At 42.4% G+C, this 19,264-nt stretch overlaps 1 protein-coding gene across 5 annotated transcripts in view; it reads left to right on the forward strand.

The window, feature by feature from the left end:
* rbbp8 (retinoblastoma binding protein 8) overlaps nt 1-19,264 on the forward strand; it is a 157,720-nt gene that overhangs the window by 51,452 nt on the left and 87,004 nt on the right. Inside the window, exon 1 of one of the 5 annotated variants that reach the window (XM_060822816.1) lies at nt 10,208-10,353. The exons of the other annotated variants lie outside the window; for them this stretch is intronic. The gene's annotated coding sequence lies outside the window, so the exon portion shown is untranslated. Of the gene's footprint in view, nt 1-10,207; nt 10,354-19,264 lie in introns of those variants that run through there. 5 annotated transcript variants of the gene reach the window in all.

A 19,264-nucleotide genomic window follows, 5' to 3' on the forward strand; every position in this document is an offset into this window, starting at 1 on the left:
TCCTGGCGTTGTCTTCACGACACACTTTTAACCCATCTTTATGTCACTTTCATATTTAACTATATTGCCTCTGTCATCTAAGTCATTGATGTAAATCGGGTTCTCCATCCATTGTACATTTTCATCCTTAAAACTCTAATAAATTGATTAAACATGACTTTGCTTTGAAAATACCCATGCTGAACCTTTCTGATTACCTGGAATTCTTCTAAATTTTGTGCTGTAATCTCTTTAATTGTTTCTAACATCTTTCCCACAACAGATGTCAAGTTGACTGGCCAATATTTTCCTGTTTTCTGCCTCCCCTCTTAAATAGAGGCATTACATTTGTTACTTTTTTCCAGCCTGATGAAAACTTCCCTGCAACAAGAAATTTTTGGGAAATTGATATCTTTGCAAGTGTCCCTTCTTCAGGATACAGCAACTTCTTGGCCTGGCACTCCATCAGTTTGCTTAGTACAGTATTGCTTTCCTTTCAATTTTCTGATCTATAATTATTTCTGTAATGTATTTGCATTATCTGGCTTGAAAGTAAAATATTTCTTCAGTAATTTTCTTCCTGTGTACTCTTAATCCCTGCTTTCACTGTATAAAGACCACTTTTTTTTAATAGAACCTCTTGTTTTTTTAATGGATGTAACTCGTTTCCTGTCCTTTTCTATCAAGAATGTACAAAATCTTCAATGTTTGAAAATTTTAATCAAGAGTGTATTGCAAATTTTTCTTATTGTCTTTGCCACTTCCTGCCATTCTTTGACCCAATTTTCCTATATTACTATTTTTTCCCTGTTCACTGTTAAGTGATTCTCATTCCCTAGCACAAGGTGTTGCAGTGCATGGAGGACTGGACTCTGCGTTGGTTCGTGCATTTTGTTGTGAAGAGCATCATGAAGGGTATTGTGAAATGTTTATGCTAGTGGATTTGCAAAAGCCTCTTGAAAATGTCTCTCTACCCTGAGGATAAGAAATTGGGAGCAATCTGTTAATTAAAAACTTAAGTTGAGGTAAGAGTGAAATTTCACGGAATTGACTAACAGTAGGAGGACAGTGTAGAGGAGCAGTTTGAAACTTGGCTTTATCAATTTGTATTAATAGCTTTTTTTCTCTCTTTGTTTTAAAAATATGTTTAGATATTAAGCCTCATGTGAATCTGTTTCAGTGACTAATCACTATGGAACCTACTGCAAAGAGTACCGAGGCAGAGGCTTGGACATGGGCAGTCATCTGTTTGGGGTGGCCAGAGTCAGGAAGCTTTGTACATTGTGGGTGAGGGAGAGATAATTGGGTGGCACACTGATACTTTTGGTACATGTGTGGCGATATCCTGAGGGAATGAGTTGGGTATGCAGAACAGATTCAGGGTTAATCAGGGTTGGATGGGAAGATTTTGCAGGAAATGGGTGCAGTAGCAGAGTGTGAGTGTGTGGTGTCAACATGAAGATAGTGGCACTTTTACTGGCAGAGTAGAGAAGGTCATTGATCATCTTCCTATATACTGTGCATTCGTTCAGATGGACTACATTAGCCTGAATGGTAATCCTGATCCAGGTTGGCATGGCTCCAGTAGAATGGCATCTCTGTTGGCCTGTAAGAAAAGGCCTGCCTCTGTGTCACCCATCCCCATCGATAGCATCTCCATGTCCCTCCCCACAAGGGGAGAGACCCATTTTCCATTGTCTGACATGTCCAGGGCAGCTCTGGATTGACAACTGTTCTCTGGGTGCACAATATCTTTTTATAGATGGTATGCACTACAGAAGTTGATCAATCCTGGGGTATCCAGGAACTGGTGAGTTGTTTTGGAAATGGCACATGGCATGATGGTGCTAGAATGTGTGGGAGGGGCACAAACGGTGCGGTAAGTAATTAAATCAGGCAGGTTTTGTAAAATAAGGTGATAGAAGTCCCTAAGGATCACAATGTGAAATCCTCTGAGAAACTTGACAATACTGACACTTTTGTGAAAAAAATTAAGATTTAGCCCTTGCTCTATCAAGGTAAGTTTCATTCTGGGACCTGACTTGTACAGTGTTACTATTCAATGGGGTTAGAAGACTGGCTAGAATGTAGTGCACCTAAGACGCATAGATGCCAATCAAAAGTAATCCATTGAAGATTATGACGATTATGATTATGCAGTACCATATGACAGATCAGTTACAATAGGTCAAAATTTACTTGGACTGTACTATTGTTTGTTAGTCTAACTACTATTTTTATTACTATTCTTAATGGTACTTTTTGGTGGTTTGCCCCTAATCCTGTTTTTCCCATAAGTCCCATTATTTCTATTGCATGATTTTCTATAACATGCCATCACACAGGAACACAACTATGGTTAATAGGAGAACTACCTGTATCTGGTTTAAATAGAGTCAGAGTCATACAGCATGGAAACAGACCCTTTGGCCCAACCCGTACATGTTGACAGGGTTTCCCAAACTTAACTAGCCAGTATTTGGCCCATATTCCTCTAAACCTTTCCTATCAGTGAACCTGTCCAAATGTCTTTTAAATGTCGTATTTATACCCACCTCTACCACTTCCTCTGGCAGCTCGTTCCATATATGCACCACCCTTTGTGAAAAAGTTGCACCTCGAGTCCCTTTTAAATCTTTCCTCTCTCACCTTAAATCTATGCCCTTTAATTTTTAATGTTCCTACCCTGGGAACACCTTGGCAATTCACCTAATCTATGCCCCTCATGATTATATAAACCTCCATAAGTTCAACCCTCAGCCTCCTATGCTCCAGAGACTGACATAGACTTTGTTAATGGAAAATTATTGTCAAGCACCAGAGATTGTTGTAACCATCCTCAGTAAAACTTCTTTGTTGTTCGATCTTGTCAACATCACCGTTTGCCTTTTAAACTCCAATTCATGTCTCCTAGGTGTCATTGTGAGAATAGTATAACTTGTTGCATCAAGTTCAGTCAATGCTGTTTCTTTTTATCTCTCAAATTTCCTGAAACAATACAGTTAATTGTTTTTTGCCTTTAAAAAGAAATTCCAGAACCAGTCTTAAGGTGTCTCTTTACCCCACAATTTCCACATGAATCTATCTGCACTATAGTGAAGGCAGTGTATCAGAAGTACTCTATGATTGGATTTTTGTTGTGAATGTGTAGAGGGAAGCCAGTGGGTGTGTTGGTTAGAGATTCCATTGGGGAAAGTGATTTTCTTAACTTGAATGAAAGGTTTGGACTTGGTACAGTATTATGAACTGAATTGCAGTTTCATGAAAGGATTGCTTTTATGCTGAGTCCCAATAGAATGATTAGAGTAGAAACACATTTCGGGATTCAATCCTTTGGAAAGTATTTCCTTTTGTGAGGAATAAAGGTGGTTTCACTTTGGGAGAGCCAAGAAACAGACCTGGCATGCATTACTCCGAGTTATTAGCTAATGAAGGATCTCTAAAAGGTTTTGGCCTTAGTTAAATTTTCCATCCCAGAAAAAATAATGACACAAGCAAACAAATCTGCAGCAGTGTTGTTGGTGAGTTCCACGCCACAGACACACCACAGTCACTGTAATGAAATTAATTCAAAGATGCTGAATAGATGCTATCCGGATAATTGTTTTTTTTCTGATTAAATCTATAAAATGACTCACTTCTATCTGGCACTTGATCATGTGACCTAGACAAGCTACAACAGCTGAAGAGAAGCATTCAGATCTTTATTCTGTTTGTGATTCTGAACCATTCAATTTGCAAGAATTTTGATTTTGAAAAGCATTTGAGAGTTACAACAGTAGTTTAAACTGCTTCCAAATTGTGGGGTTCATCCAGAATTAAAGAAGTGTGAGTGAACATTTTGAATTTGTTCCATGATACTCAAATTTGAAATGAAGAACTGGTTTAATGCAATAGAGCCAAGAAAGATGATTTTTATAAAATAAATTGTAAGCATCCCATCAAATGGGAGTGGGTTTCTGTAAAGTGGCATTTTTTGTAGTAGCTTCATGAAAGTACTATGCTATTGACAAAAAAAAACAACAAATGGACATGTTTAAACAAACCTTCAACATCCTTAACGTTTTTGCAGGATGCCACATAGGGATGGGCTATGTTAGGAATTGTATTGAAATACTTAGACTTGCATGAAATTGCTTCATAAGCAAGCCTGTGCTTGTACTATCTTGCAGAGCTTCAGTTATGTTTTTCTAAAAATGCATTGTTAAAATGTTATTTGGAAACCCTGTGATTCTGCAAGTTTTTTTTTAAGGAGCAAATATCTTCTGATCAACTATTGATGTGAAAATGTTATTTAAAAAAAATAGATAAAATTAGCTTAGGTCAAATTTTCAAATTAGGATTCCTTGTAAAGAGATTTAAGACAAATGTGCTTAAAATGCAGTATCACATATCTAGTGAAGCAATGGGCAGAGTCCTCTTGTTAGAGGACAGTTGAATTTTATAATCATTGCACAAACATTATTATCCAGCAAAGGACAAAGCCATTAGGGTCAGACTTTGCTCTTTCTTAACAGCCCTGAATTTTTTCCGTATATCTGAAATCCCATTTCCACTTGAGTCTGCTTCCACCATTTTATCTGCCAGGGCTTTCCAGATTATTGAAATTCCTCCACTTGCATTTTTCTTTTTGCTAATTTTTTGCTGCCAGTTGAAATTATTTCATCTTATTTATTCTTATCAGAAATCTCCATATTTTTCAGCATTTATGTTAAATCTTCCCATTATCTATTTAGCTTGGAGGAGAATAACTCCAGCTTCTCTAGTCCCTTGACAGAGTTGAAGTCTCCATAAGAGCAGAATATAATACAAGGCAGAGTATAAATCGAGATATCAAGGGTGGCTGTAAGGTACATTAGCATGATTATATGGATATAGGCAATTTGCAAATGGAATGGTAAACGAGTGGAAAAAATCTGAATATGATTGCATAATGCATTGGTGAGCACATAGAGCAACATTTGCGGTTGTGATCTTGTTACCTAAGAAAGCACATGTATATGTAGTTAGCAGGTTTTGAGAAGATTTTTAGCTCAGGTTGAGGTTCTAGATGTTCGCTGAGCTGGAAAGTTCATTTTCAGACATTTTATCACCATACTAGATAACATAGTCAGTCAGTCTCCAGTGAAGCACTGGTGTCGTGGCCGGCTTTTTATTTGTTTAGGTTTCCTTGGGTTGGTGATGTCATTTTCAGTTCTTTTTCTCAGGGGGCTGGTGAATGGGATCCAAGTCAATGTGTTGAGAGAGTTCTGGTTGGAGTGCTATGCTGCTAGGAATTCAAGGAATTCTCGGGCTTGTCTCTGTTTGGCTTGTCCCGGGATGAATGTTGTCCTAGTCAAAGTGGTGTCCTTCCTCATCTGTATATAAAGATAGTAGTGAGAGTGGGTCATGTCTTTTCTGTGACTAGTTGATGTTCACGTATCCTGGTGGCTAGCCTTCTGCCTGTTTGTCCAATATAGTGTTTGTTACAGTTCTTGCAAGGTATTTTGTAACCTATAAGAGTCTTGCTTGTTCTCTGTATTGACAACAGAAAATGACGACATCACAGGAAATGACATCACTAACCCAAGGAAACCATAACACAAATAATAAGTATGCCACACCAGCAATGCTTCACTGGAGGCTCACTGATGATGTTACCTATAATGGTGTTGAAACATCTGAAAGCGAACCTTCCAGCTCAGCGAGCAAACTTACATCCATATATATATAGTCTCGAGGTGATGTAATTCAGCTTTAGTACACTGGTCTGTTGTATAAAGGGATTTTGCTGTAAGATTAAGTAAATCAAGACTGGAGTTTGACCAAATGTGAGTTAATCTGTTTGAAACACACAAAATTCTTAAGGAGCTAAAAGGATGGCTGTTGAGAAAATGCATCCCAATCTTTCTTACAGTGCCTGGTCAAGAATTGGGTATAACAACATCTTCCTTTTTCTGATATAAATTTTTTTTTGTAGATTCATTGTTCATCTATTTATGTCCATGAATCTGTCTAAAGATTTAGAGGCTACATTTTCTCAAATGTTTTGCCAGGTGGGAAACCAACAGAACCTCTGAGAAAGTGAAGCTGACTCAGTTGTGCCAAGATTTTGTAATTTCCAGCTGCCTCCTTGTCTTTCCATAGGCCAAATGTCTTTGGAATTGGTTTAGAAGTGAAGTCATGAGTGATCTACTGAAATCTGAATTCAAAATATAATGAAAGCCATAAGATTTGTGTGAAATTATAGTAGCATAAGCCCCAAAAGCCATGACATCGTGGGACAAAAAGGAGTGGAAAATTTGCATCCACATTGTATGCTTCACAAGCATGGGACCTTTCAAATAGCTTCACATCTAATTAATACTTATTAAATTTAGATGACCCAACATCTCAGTTTGGATGGTGCCAACTGGGTTTTCCCCCTAAGTGCCCCAGTCATTTTCTTCAGATGACTAAAATGTCTAGGTTTTGATCATCTCTGTGGCTCAGTTCCTTTATCCACACCTCAAGTTCAATTAAACCTGTGTGCTGAACTGCACCCTGGGATTCAGGCCAGCCCATTCCGTGTCTGCTTCTTTTAAAATCCTCTGGGCACTCGTTTTAAAAACAAAGTCATATCATCCAACCTGCAGGCTTTTAGAAGGTCCTCCAAGGTAACCTAGCTCTTTTCTACTGGAGTCGGCCTACACTCAACTTTCGGGCAGGCAACAGCTAATTCAGCCATTAAGTTGGTGAGTGGCAGGTGGCTTCATCCAATTAGAAGGGTCTCATGTGCAAGGACATAGCATTTGCAGCAATTGATGTTGCTGCCAACTAGTTGCTATCCGATTAGATGATTTTTGCTAAAGACTAAGCCCTCAGGGTTGCACATATATTTCATGGCATTGACTGGGTGGTGAAAGTCCAATAGAATCATAAGGAAAGAAGAGGCTGTTTGGCTGAATGAGTCTGCATTGGCAAAACTTTACTCTATGTCTACATTCATGCAACTTTCCAACACTTGGCCTATAGTCTTGAATGTTATGACATTTTGAATGCTCAGTCAAGTACTGTTCAGGTTGAGGTTTCCTGCCTCAACTACTCTTTCAGGCAGTTCCAAATCCCATGCCCTTTGGCTGACAAAGGTTTTCCCTCAAATCTCTTATAAACCTCCTACCTTTCACCTTAAAATTATGCCCCTTTATAGTTGATCTTCAATTAAAGGAGCAGTTGTTTTCTATCTACCTTGTCCATGTCCCTCATAATCTTACACACCTCTATCAGGTCACCTTAGCTTCTCTGCTCTAAAGAAAACAACCTATGCTTAACCAGCCACTCTACATAGCTGAGCTGCTTTATCCCAGGCAGCATTTGTTAAATCCCCTTGGCAGCCCCTCCAGCGTAATCACACTTTTTATATAGTATAGGGGCAGCGTGGTGGCACAATGGCTCGCACTGTTGCATCACAGCACTAGGTACTTTGCTTTGACTCCAGTCTTGGGTGACTCTCTGTATGGAGTTGATACCTTCTCCTTGTGTCTGTATGTATTTCCACCAAGCACTGCCTTCCTCCCACAGTCCAAAGATGTGCAACTTAGGTGCATTGGCCATGCTAAATTGGCATATAGTGTCATTAGGTGTGCACACTAGGTTGATTAGTCATAGTAAATTTGGGGTGGTGGGGTGTGTCTGCATGAGATGCTCTTCTGAGGCTTGGTGCAGAGCTGATGGACCTCTTTCTGCACTGTAGGGTGATTCTCCAGTGTGGTGACCAGAACTGCACAATGTATTTTAGCTTTGGCCTAACCAAAGTCAGCCTCTGCATAGTCGCCCTTCTCTTATAATCTTTGTCATGACTGATTAAAGGCAAGTGTCCTGTATGCCACCTTAACTATATAATTAGCATGTCTGCTACCTGCAGGAATCTAGGGACAAGTACCTCAAGATCCCTCTGTTCCTCTTCCTAGTGTTCTAGCATTCATTGAGAACTTTCTTATCTTGTTACTTCTTCCAAAGTGCATCACCTTACACTTGTCAGGGTTAAATCCCATCGGCCACTGATCAATCCATCTATATTCTCCTGTAACCCAAGACCACCTCGACCATTGTCAATCATCACATCATTTGCAAGCCTAATTACTGTCACCTTCCTGTCCTGTTCCCCACCCCATTATATATAATCGCAAACTGTAAGGGACCTAGCACTGATCCCTGCGGTACGCCGCAGGACACCAACCTTCTACGAACACCCTCTGTCTCCTATCACGAGACTAAATTTGGGTCAGATAAAAGCAAATTACTGCAGATGCTGGAATCTCAAACCAAAAGAAAAAATACTGGAAAATCTCAGCAGATCTGGCAGCATCTGTAAGGAGAGAAAAGAGCTGATGTTTCGAGTCTAACTGACCCTTTGTCAAAGCTGAGTCAGATTTGCCAAATTACCCTGTGCTTCCATCATCATCATCATCAGGATCACATGTGGGACCTTGGCAAAAGCTTTGCTGAAGTCCTTATAAACTATACCAACTACAGTACTTCATCTACACACCTGGTTACCTCCTTGAAAAATTCACTAAAATTTGTTTGCATGATCGCCCTTTAACAAGTCTAGCTGACTATTCTTGGTCAAACCTTGTCTTTCCAAGTGGAGATTAACCCTTTCTTTCAGAATTTTCTCTAATGGTTTCTTAACACTGATAGCCAGAAAAGGAATTAAAAATTTGGGTTAGAGCCCCTGAAATTTCCTGCCTCATCTTCCACAGCAACCTGGGATATCACTCATCCTAACTTACGGATTTATTCACCTTTTTAAGCCTCTTCATTCCCTGTGACAAACTGCTCAAGAGCTTCATAGTCCCTCTTCCAGAATTATGTACCTATGTTTCTCCTCCTCCAAAGAAAAGGAGGATGTGAAGTATTTGTTTAACACCTTACCATTGTTCTCCAATTCCAAGCACAGATTGCTCCCTTGGTTTCTAATGGACCCTATTCTTTTCTCTTGCCATCTTGATCTCAACTCTCTTTTTCACTGGTTCTGGTCCAGACTCCTGGATTGTTTTTATCCTATAATTGAACAGCTGGAAAAACTCCGGACTTGGCTGCATTTATGGAGACAGAAGCAGTTAACGTTTTGAGTACAATATAACTCTCCTTCAGAACCCTGCCATTGATTGTTCAGTGTGCCAATAATCATAGAGCCCCACCTTTCCATGGTTTTTGAAGGCGTCTCTGTTTTGGTTTCTAAAAATCTGATCACTCTATTTGAAGTTGTAGGAGAATGTAGCCGCCAGTTGATATGCATCAATGTCCCACAAACAACAATGAAATAGATGACTGAACAGTCTCTGTTATTTGGTATTGGCTGAAGGCTAAAACTTGTCTAGAGCAACGTGTGACTGTCATCAACCTGAAGTGTTTACTCAAATTAATGAATTGAATATTGCATATCTCTTCTCCAAGCTTCTACCAACCCCACACACCTTGCCAGTGTCACCTTGCTGAATGCAGTATAAATGGCAGAAAATATGACAGCAGTAATGTCTTTAATTTGCACTTTGTTACTGCATGTCTGCCCTAATATGGTAGGTGGAGATTTTCAGGTTGCAACTGGCTTGCAGCAAGTTCTGGGGATACAGTCAGTATATCCTTTGTTTGCTTTTCATGTCCAAAGTTCCAAACTCTAGATTTTAATGTTTATCTACTGGAAAGATCTTTGTTCTTATCAATAGTTATTTTTATTGCGTTGTGTTTATCCCATAGCATTGAAAAATTAAATGCATACATGTGTGAAAAATTTAACAATGACAACTAAAACATTCATACTATGCCACCTCAGGACATAAGCACTCTAACCAACAAGTGGAGACTTGGGCTAGTATTTTGAATTTCACCTTTGTTGTCCTGACTTATTCAGTTAATCATTGATGTATTAAAATTAAAACATGTTAGTACATCAGAATCAATTGCAACATTTGAACATTATTTTAAAACCAGTTCATAGTTTTATTGAGTGAGAGATCTTTAACTCGAAACGGCATCCCAAGTTTGTTTTCGAAGTTGATAGGGTGGCCTGGTTTCTTGAATCACCTTTGTAGCTTGAACTTTTCTTTGCAGACTAGTTGAACCAGTTTTTAGTTGAGTGCAAAACCAGTTTGGCTAGGCTGTTATGCCAACAGATTCTGGTTTGATTCGCGATCACTGAGAGTGCACAAACCTGCTCAACCAGTTGTGAAAAGCATATTGGGTTATCCATTATGCATTTACATATGTGCCTTGGCAGAAACAGACACCTTGAACTGAGCAACAGTCTTGTAAGTGACTGACGTTGGTCCATGCATATTGCGTTCTTTAATACATGTAAGGATTGCAGATGTAGGAAATGCCAAGATAAATTTTCGCAACATAATTCTAAAGGTAAGTAACATAAAATCGAATTTTAAGTTAAGTTTGAACTTTGTATATCTTAAGCCTGTGGTATTAAAACAATTGTTCTGATATGAAGTTGGATGAGACAATGCTTCTAAAGTTTGAAAATGAGTAACTTTCCACTTTATGTTGGAAAGGTTTTCTTTCAAAAGTACAGTGGTGGTCTCTATATTTTATTGGATTTGAATTTGAAGTGTGAATAGAGTGGGAATAAATTAACTTGCTGCAGTGATCGATACTTCTGTTTGTGTAAAATGTGTATATATACATATACCTGTACATGATACTTTATGTTCGAAAACAGAAAGCCAGCATTCTGAACTTTCATTTGGTAATTGATTAACCAGTCGCAGTCCAGTAGTACGTGAGAAGCTGAATAGAAAGGCATGACAAAACAAGCCCTCATTCCTAACAATACTTGAAATCTCCAGCTTTAAAATAAATTCTTTTCATCCACTGAATTCCAATTCTATTTCAGTCAATAGTTTCAGTCCCTTATATTGTAAATTAATTGGACACCATTGTAGTGCAGTAGCTTTTAGTACTATGCAGTTTTAATGATTAGATATTGCCAAGTTTGGCTGTGCATTTGGGAGTTAAAGAAGTGTTATGCTATGATAATGCTTTGTAGGAATAATAATAAATCTCTAACTGTCTGCAACAGGTCCAACTATTGTGCAAGGAAGTCTCTGGTGAAAAACTAATGGAACTATCACTCTAAAGTTCTCTCTTCCTCACAAGCATGCTGTACTGTACATAATATCGGGTCTCAAATTATCATGTACCTGTACTCAAATATTTTTTTGGAAGTATCTGATTTAATTCTACAGTGAACCATATTTGGAAGGGCCACATGAAGGAACTTTCATATTTATGGTATGCAGCCAGCAGGTGGCCTCACCATTAAAATGTCTGTTTTTTAAATGAATTGTCAGTATACCTGATGGTGTGTCATCTCAATCTGTCTGATCCTAAGCAGGACTCGATTTAAAGCAAGGTGCATAGTTTGTTAACCAGACTGAATGCTGCTTCCTGCCACACTTGTTACTATTGTGGGAAACAATCCACTTTGGACCTCTCACTTCCAATGTTGTCCTTGCTAAAATTTCAAAATCCATCCAAATTCATAGAAAATATTGCTGTCTTGTTTCTTATCGTACACTAAAGCCTGCTCACATGTCCTCCTGGCTCCAGAGCATCCCTAGGTTTTGCGACTAACAAGATGCTGCCATAAAGATGTTCTTATAAAACACAAATGGATAATGTGTATGGACAAATCGCTGCGTGTGAATGGGTCCAATTCTGGAGTATGTTTGCAGATCAGAACACAATACAGGACAATATAAAGGAGCCACTCAAAAGAATAGGATATATATAAATATCCGATCTTTAAAATTGCACCTTTTGTACGAGATTGCGTTTCTATACTGGTAGGATGCTAGGTGCAGACGTCATATGTACTATTAACTGGCAGGTTGGATCAAAACAGCGTATCCCTTTGGCTGTTCACAACATTGGTACTGACCATACACAAACAACATGTGCTCAGCAAAACTCAACACACTGTCCAACGTGAAATGTGATTCTGCAATTGGTCAATGTTTGCTGGATAATCCTGAGTGTGCAGAGACCTGTCAACCAGTTTAGGATTGTCCGTTGGGGTTGAAAGATAATGTACTGGAAGGTGCATGTATTAATACATTGGGTCTTGTTGCTCTGTCTGCAAATAACTATAGGCACTGCCATTTCAATGGAGCAATAATGGTGATAAATATTCTGATTTCTGAGGGCAATGCCATGACCAATCACAGTCAGTCTGCTCTGTTCAATGTTCAAATAAAGCTTGGCAGTTAACTATTAGTCATCATTAACTGGTATATTCTTATAATCATAGTGCCTTTGCTAACTAATCAGAACTCTCCTCTTGTATAGTATGGTTATTGTTTTCCTTTAACTTTGTATTTCATGCAAATATCCTAATGCGTGCAAGATGAAAAGCTTTGACAAAATGTGTTTTTTGATTAAAAATACTCAAACACATACTTCCATCTTTGTAAGGCATTTTGTGATTTTTGTTATTGTATAGGTACCAGACTATTTAACTGCTAGAGGATAAATATAGTTAAATATCATAAAATGTTTAGACTTAGAATCATTGAGATGTACAGCACAGAAACAGACCTTTTGGTCTAAAAAGTCCATGCTGACTAGATGTCTCAACTCAATCTAGGCTTATCTGCCAGCACCCGGCCCCATATTCCTCCAAACCCTTACTATTCATATACCAATCTGGATGCCTTTTAAATGTTGCAATTCTACCACTTCCTCTGGCAGCTCGTTCCATACACGCACCACCCTCTGTGTGAAAAGGTTGCCCCTTAGGTCTCTCTTATATCTTTCCCCTCTCACTCTAAACCTATGCCCTCTAGTTCTAGACTCTCCCACCACTAGGGAAAAGACCTTGTCTATTGATCCTATCCATGCCCTTCATGATTCTATAAACCTCTATCAGGTCACTCCTCAGCCTCCGATGCTCCAGGGAAAACAGCCACAGCCTATTCAACGTCTCCTTATAGCTCAAATCCTCCAACCCTGGCAACCTTGGATGCTGCCTAACCTGCTGTGCTTTAACCAGCAACACCTTTTCAGCTCTGATCTCCAGCATCTGCAGACCTCACTTTTTACTCAAAGATTTTAACCTACTGCGAATCCTCTTGCAAGGATGCCTTCCTTGAAGAAGCTCTCTTCCTCCCCCTACAAGGATTTCAGTGAGTCTCTCTCTCACTGCACCCCCCAGGTCATCTCCTCTGCACAGAAACTCTTCAGCACATCTCCATCGCCCCTCCCCCAAGTCCCTCCTCCCTACCTTTTATCTTAGCCTGCCTGGCACATTTTCCTCATTCCTGATGAAGGGCTCTGGTCCGAAACGTCGAATTTCCTGTTCCTTGGATGCTGCCTAACCTGCTGTGCTTTAACCAGCAACACATTTTCAGCAACATCCGTGTGAATCTTTTCTGAACCCTTTCAAGTTTCACAACATCCTTCTAATAGGAAGGAGACCAGAATTGCACGCAATATTCCAAAAGTGGCCTAACCAATGTCCTATACAGCTGCAACATGACCTCCCAACTGTTATCCTCAATGCTTTGACCAATAATGGAAAGCATACTAAATGCTGCCTTCACTATCCTATCTATCTGCCAGTCTACTTTCAGGGAACTATGAACTTGCACTCGAAGGTCTCTTTGTTCAGCAACGCTCCTTAGGACCGTACCGTTAAGTTTATTTAAATTAAACTCCATCTGCCACTCCTCAGCCCATTGTCCCATCTGATCAAGATCCCGTTTAAATCTGAGGTAACCGTCTTCGCTGTCCACTACATCTCCAATTTTGGTGTCATTTGCAAACTTACTAACTGGATCTCTTGTGCTCACATCCAAATCGTTTATGTAAATGATGAAAAGCAGTGGACCCAGCACCGATCCTTGTGGCACTCCACTGGTCACAGACCTCCAGTCTGAAAAACTGCCTTCCACCACTACCCTCTGTCTTCTACCTTTGAGCCGGTTCTGTATCCAAATGGCTAGTTCTCCCTGTGTTCCATGAGATCTAACCTGGCAAACCAGTCTTCCATGGGGAACCTTGTCAAACTCCTTACTGAAGTTCTTGTTACAATGTTTATAATTGCCTCTGACATCATGTGGCTATTTAGATAAATTTGTGTCTTGACATTGGCTTAGAATCCTAATGGAAATAGTTAATTTTCACTGTAAGATTTGGTTTTTAACGAGTCTACTCCAGTCACAGAATAACTGCCGATGTAGCTAATGTTAAATGATCCCTGTCATTAGGCTGGAATTTAATATTCTGGCTCTGTAGCTAATGTTAATGATCCCTGTAACTGCAAGGGGTGGTATTGTGGCTCAGTAGTTAGCATTGCTGCCTCAGTGCCAATGACCCAAGTTTGCTTCCACTCTCGGGTGACTGGTCTGTACATTCTCCCTGTGTCTGTATGGATTTCTTCTGCATGCTCTGGTTTCCTCTTCCTGCCCAAAGATGTGTAGGATAGGTGTCTTAGCCATGCTAAATTGCCCCATAGTGTCCAGGGATGTGCAGGTAAGGTAGTCAGGGGAAGTGCAGGATTATGAGGATAGGGTATAGAGTTGGGATTTGGAAGGAATGCTGATTAGAAGGTCGGTGTAGACTCTGAGTTGAATGGCCTTTTTCCTCACTCTAAGGATTCTACGATTTTATAAATTCACTCACTCTCTGGCAAAGTGCTATGTGGAACCCTTAGAATGTTGAACCTGTAGAATATCAGGAAATTTCAAATACAGGGAGAAATATAACACAGTGAATGTTCTGACTCCCCTCTTAGCAGAGTGGAACATCTTGCCAATTTTGTATTTGGGACATTCAGGAATTTACAAAATGAGTTTTTTTTTTAAAAAAGCATCACCAGTCTGTGTAAGTTAGTGGGTTGACATCCTGTGTGCTACAAGGGTCACAGCTCTGAGAATATATTTTTAAACACATTTGCTCTGCAAAGAAGAACTCTATCTCCCACTTTGAGGGCTGTCAGTTTGCCACCCCTGAAAAGAATCAGAATAAAAGAGTTTTAGTCGGCCTTCAAAACCAAAGAATCTTGAAATCGACAGTTCGACAAAGTCTGTTAACACTACTGGTAACATTCACTTCAATGGATGTGACATTCAAATATTCACTCTGCACGTGCAATTCACAGACTGATGCATAGATTTTATATAGATGGGAATGTTAGAATCCCTACAGTGTGGAAACAGACCCTTCAGCCCAACAAGTCCACATCAACCCTCCATAGAGTAACCCATCTAGATCCATTCCCCTACTGCTTGATATTTACCCCAGACTAATTCACTTAACCTGCACATTTTTGGATTGTGGCAGAAAACCAGAACACGCAGAGGAAACCCGCGCAGACACTGGGAGAATGTGCAAACTCCCCACTGACAGTCACCTGAGGCTGGAATCGAACGCTGGTTGTTGGCACTGTCAGGCAACAGTGCTAACCACTGAGTCACCGTACCGGGTGTGGGTGTGGGGAGAGCTGCAGATAAAGGGAATGGTGGGGGCACGGTGGTGAAATGGGGATAAGTGTATAGAGTACAACCTGGTTGGTCAGTGGGAGGAATGAATCTGGTTGGTGGTAGGGAGTGGTGGAAGGAAGGGGAGGGGCTGGGAAGAGAGTTAAGGGAGGTAATTTGACATTGGAGAACTCAATGTTGAGTCCTCCAGACTGTAGACTGCCCAGGCGGTTGATTGTCCAATTTGCGCTGTGGTTCGTTTTGGTAATGGAGGAGGCTGAGGATGGTCCTGTTGGAAAGGAAGTGGTTGGGGAATTGACATGGGCTGTGACTGGGAGAGCCAGTTGCCCCCTGCGGACTTGGCTATGATGCTCGGTGAACTGTTCCCTAACTTTGTTTGGTCTCCCTGATGTAGAGAAGACCACACCGGGGGTACCTGGTGCAGTAAACTAGATTGGAAGAGAGGCAGGTGAATCTCTATCTCACCTGGAAGGACTGTTTGGGCCCTGGATGTAGGTGAGGGAGGTGATGTACCAGCAGATTTTGCATCTTTTCCGATTGGAGGGGAAGTTACCTGGGGGTTTGGGGTATTTGGTGGGGAGAGTGGTGCACACCAAGGACTGTTGAAGGAAACTGTTCTTGGTAGAAGTCAGAGAGGGGTGGAGAAGGGAAGATGTGCTTGGGGTCCAGTGGAGTTGTTGGAAGTGTTTAACGATGATGAGTTGGATGCGGAGACTGGTGGGGTGGTAGATGAGGACCAGAGGAGGGGTTGGGTTTGGAGCAGTGGAATGGGAAATGGAGGTGGTGTAACTGAGGGCAGTATGGATGATGGGGGGAGGAAAAACATGTTGTTCAAAGTAGGTGGATATCTGGGAAGCTTGAGAGTGAAATGTCTCCTCGTCCAAGCAGATGTGGCAGAGGAATTGGGAGATTGAGATGAAGTTCTTGCAGGGAGAAAGTGAGGACTGCAGATGCCGGAGATCAGAGCTGAAAATGTGTTGCTGGAAAAGCACAGCAGGTCAGGCAGCATCCAAGGAGCAGGAGAATCGACGTTTCAGGCATGAGCACTTCTTCAGGAATGAGGAAAGTGTGTCCAGCAGGCTAAGATAAAAGGTAGGGAGGAGGAACTTGGGGGAGGGGCGGTTGGAAATGTGATAGGTGGAAGGTGGTTAAGGTGAGGGTGATAGACCAGAGTGGGGGTGGGGGCAGAGAGGTCAGGAAGAAGATTGCAGGTTAGGAAGATGGTGCTGAGTTCGAGGGTTGGGACTGAGACAAGGTTGAGGGAGGGGAAATGAGGAAACTGGTGAAACCTGAGTTCATCCCTTGTGGTTGGAGGGTTCCTAGGTGGAAGATGAGGCGCTCTTCCTCCAGCCGTCGTGTTGCTATGGTCTGGCGATGGAGGAGTCCAAGGACCTTCATGCCCTTGGTGGAATGGGAGGGGAGTTGAAGTGTTGAGCCACAGCGTGATTGGGTTGGTTGGTCTGGGTGTCCCAGAGGTGTTCTCTGAAACGTTCCTTCGACTGATTGAACTGGTCCTCACTCTGAGCAATTTCTCTTTTCAATCCTCCCACTTCTCCAAACCAAAGGAGTAGCCATGGGCACCCACATGGGCCCCAGCTATGTCTGCCTCTTCGTAGGATATGTGGAACAGTCCATCTTCCGCAGCTACACTGGCACCACCCCCCAACTTTTCCTCTGCTACATCGATGACTGTATCGGTGCTGCCTCGTGCTCCCACGAGGAGGTTGAACAGTTCATCCATTTTACTAACACCTTCCACCCCGACCTCAAATTTACCCGGACCGACTCAGAGTCCTCCCTCCCCTTCCTAGATCTCTCCATTTCTATATCGGGCAACCAAATCAACATGGACACTTACTATAAACCGACCGACTCCCACCCTGTCCCCTGTAAAAACGCCATCCCATATTCCCAATTTCTTGGTCTCTGCCGCATCTGCTCCCAGGAGGACCAGTTCTAATACTGAACAACCCAGATGGCCTCCTTCTTCAAAGACCACAATTACCCCCCACACGTGGTTGACGATGCTCTCAACATCATCTCCTCCACTTCCCGCTCCTCCCCCCTTGAGCACCGGCTCTCCAATCGCCACCAGGACGGAACCCCACTGGTCCTCGCCTACCACCCCACCAACCTCCATATACATCGTTATTTCCGCAAACTCCAAACGGACCCCACCACCAGGGATATATTTCCCTCCCCTCCCCTATCAGCATTCCGAAAAGACCATTCCCTCTGTGACTCCCTCGTCAGGTCCACACCCCCCACCAACCCAACCTCCACTCCCGGCACCTTCCCCTGCAACCACAAGAAATGCAAAACTTGCGCCCACACTCCCCCCCCCCCCCCCCCCCCCCCCCCCCAAGGGTGCCTTCCATATCTGCCACAAATTCACCTGCACTTCCACACACATCATTTGTTGCACCCGATGTGGCCTCCTCTATATTGGGGAGACAGGCCGCCTACTTGTGGAATGTTTCAGAGAACACCTCTGGGACACCCGGACCAACCAACCCAACCACCCTGTGGCTCAACACTTCAACTCCCCCTCCCAATCCACCAAGGGCATGAAGGTCTTTGGACTCCTCCATCGCCAGACCATAGCAACACGACGGCTGGAGGAAGAGCACCTCATCTTCCGCCTAGGAACCCTCCAACCACAAGGGATGAACTCAGATTTCTCCAGTTTCATTTCCTCTCCCCCTACCTTGTCTCAGTCCCAACCCTCGAACTCAGCCCCATCTTCCTAACCTGTAATCTTCTTCCTGACCTCTTCGCCCACGCCCCCACTCCGATCTATCACCCTCACCTTATCACCCTCACCTTAACCTCCTTCCACCTATCGCATTTCCAACTGCCCCTCCCCCAAGTTCCTCCTCCCTACCTTTTATCTTAGCCTGCTAGACACACTTTCCTCATTCCTGAAGAAATCCTCATGCCCGAATCATCGATTCTCCTGCTCCTTGGATGCTGCCTGACCTACTGCGCTTTTCCAGCAACGCATTTGCAGCTATGAAGTTCTTGCAGGATACTGTGTGGGAGGAAGTGTAGTCCAGGTAGTTCTGGGAGTCTCTAGGTTTATAACGAACGTCTGTCTGGAGAATGTCACTGAAGATCGAAATGGTGAACTCGGGGAGGTGGTGTCCCCAAGATGGACCAAAGGAATTTGAGGGCAGGGTGGAAGAAGTGGGTGAAGTTAATGAGCTGCTCCATTTCAGCCTGGGTGCAGGACGCTGTACTGATGCAGTCATCGATGTAACAGTAGAAGAGTTAGAGTACAGTGCCTGTGCAGGTACTGTAGAGGGACTGTTCGATATATCCGGCAAACAGGCAGGTGTAGCTGATCTCATCCGGGTGCCCATGACCACATTTTTGATTTGGAGGAAATGCAGAGAGTTAAAGGAAAAGTTATGGAGGGTGAAGAGTTTGGCGAGGCAGAGGGGGGTCTTGGTGATGGGGGCCTAGATGGGTCATTGGAAAGGAAGAAGAGGGGGGCCTGGGAGCCATCCTTGTGGGGTATGGACGTGTATAAGGGGCCGGGAAACCGCAGGTTCCTGAAGAGACTGGAGGGTGTGGTTGGTGTCGTGGATATAAGCGGGAAGTGCCTGAACTAAGGGGGAAGAGGGTGGAGTCGAGGTAGGACGAGATGAGTTCGGTGGAGCAGGAGCATGCGGAGACTATAGGTCAGCCAGGGTTACTGGGCTTGTGTATCTTGGGGAGCAGTTCGAACGGGGCAGTACTGGACTGGGGGACTATGAGTTTGGAGGCAGTGGAGAGGAGATCACCAGAGGCAATGAAGGTACACAGACAGTGCG

This window comes from Hemiscyllium ocellatum, chromosome 4, assembly GCF_020745735.1.
Source record: "Hemiscyllium ocellatum isolate sHemOce1 chromosome 4, sHemOce1.pat.X.cur, whole genome shotgun sequence".
In the NCBI taxonomy this organism is placed as follows: Eukaryota; Metazoa; Chordata; class Chondrichthyes; order Orectolobiformes; family Hemiscylliidae; genus Hemiscyllium; species Hemiscyllium ocellatum.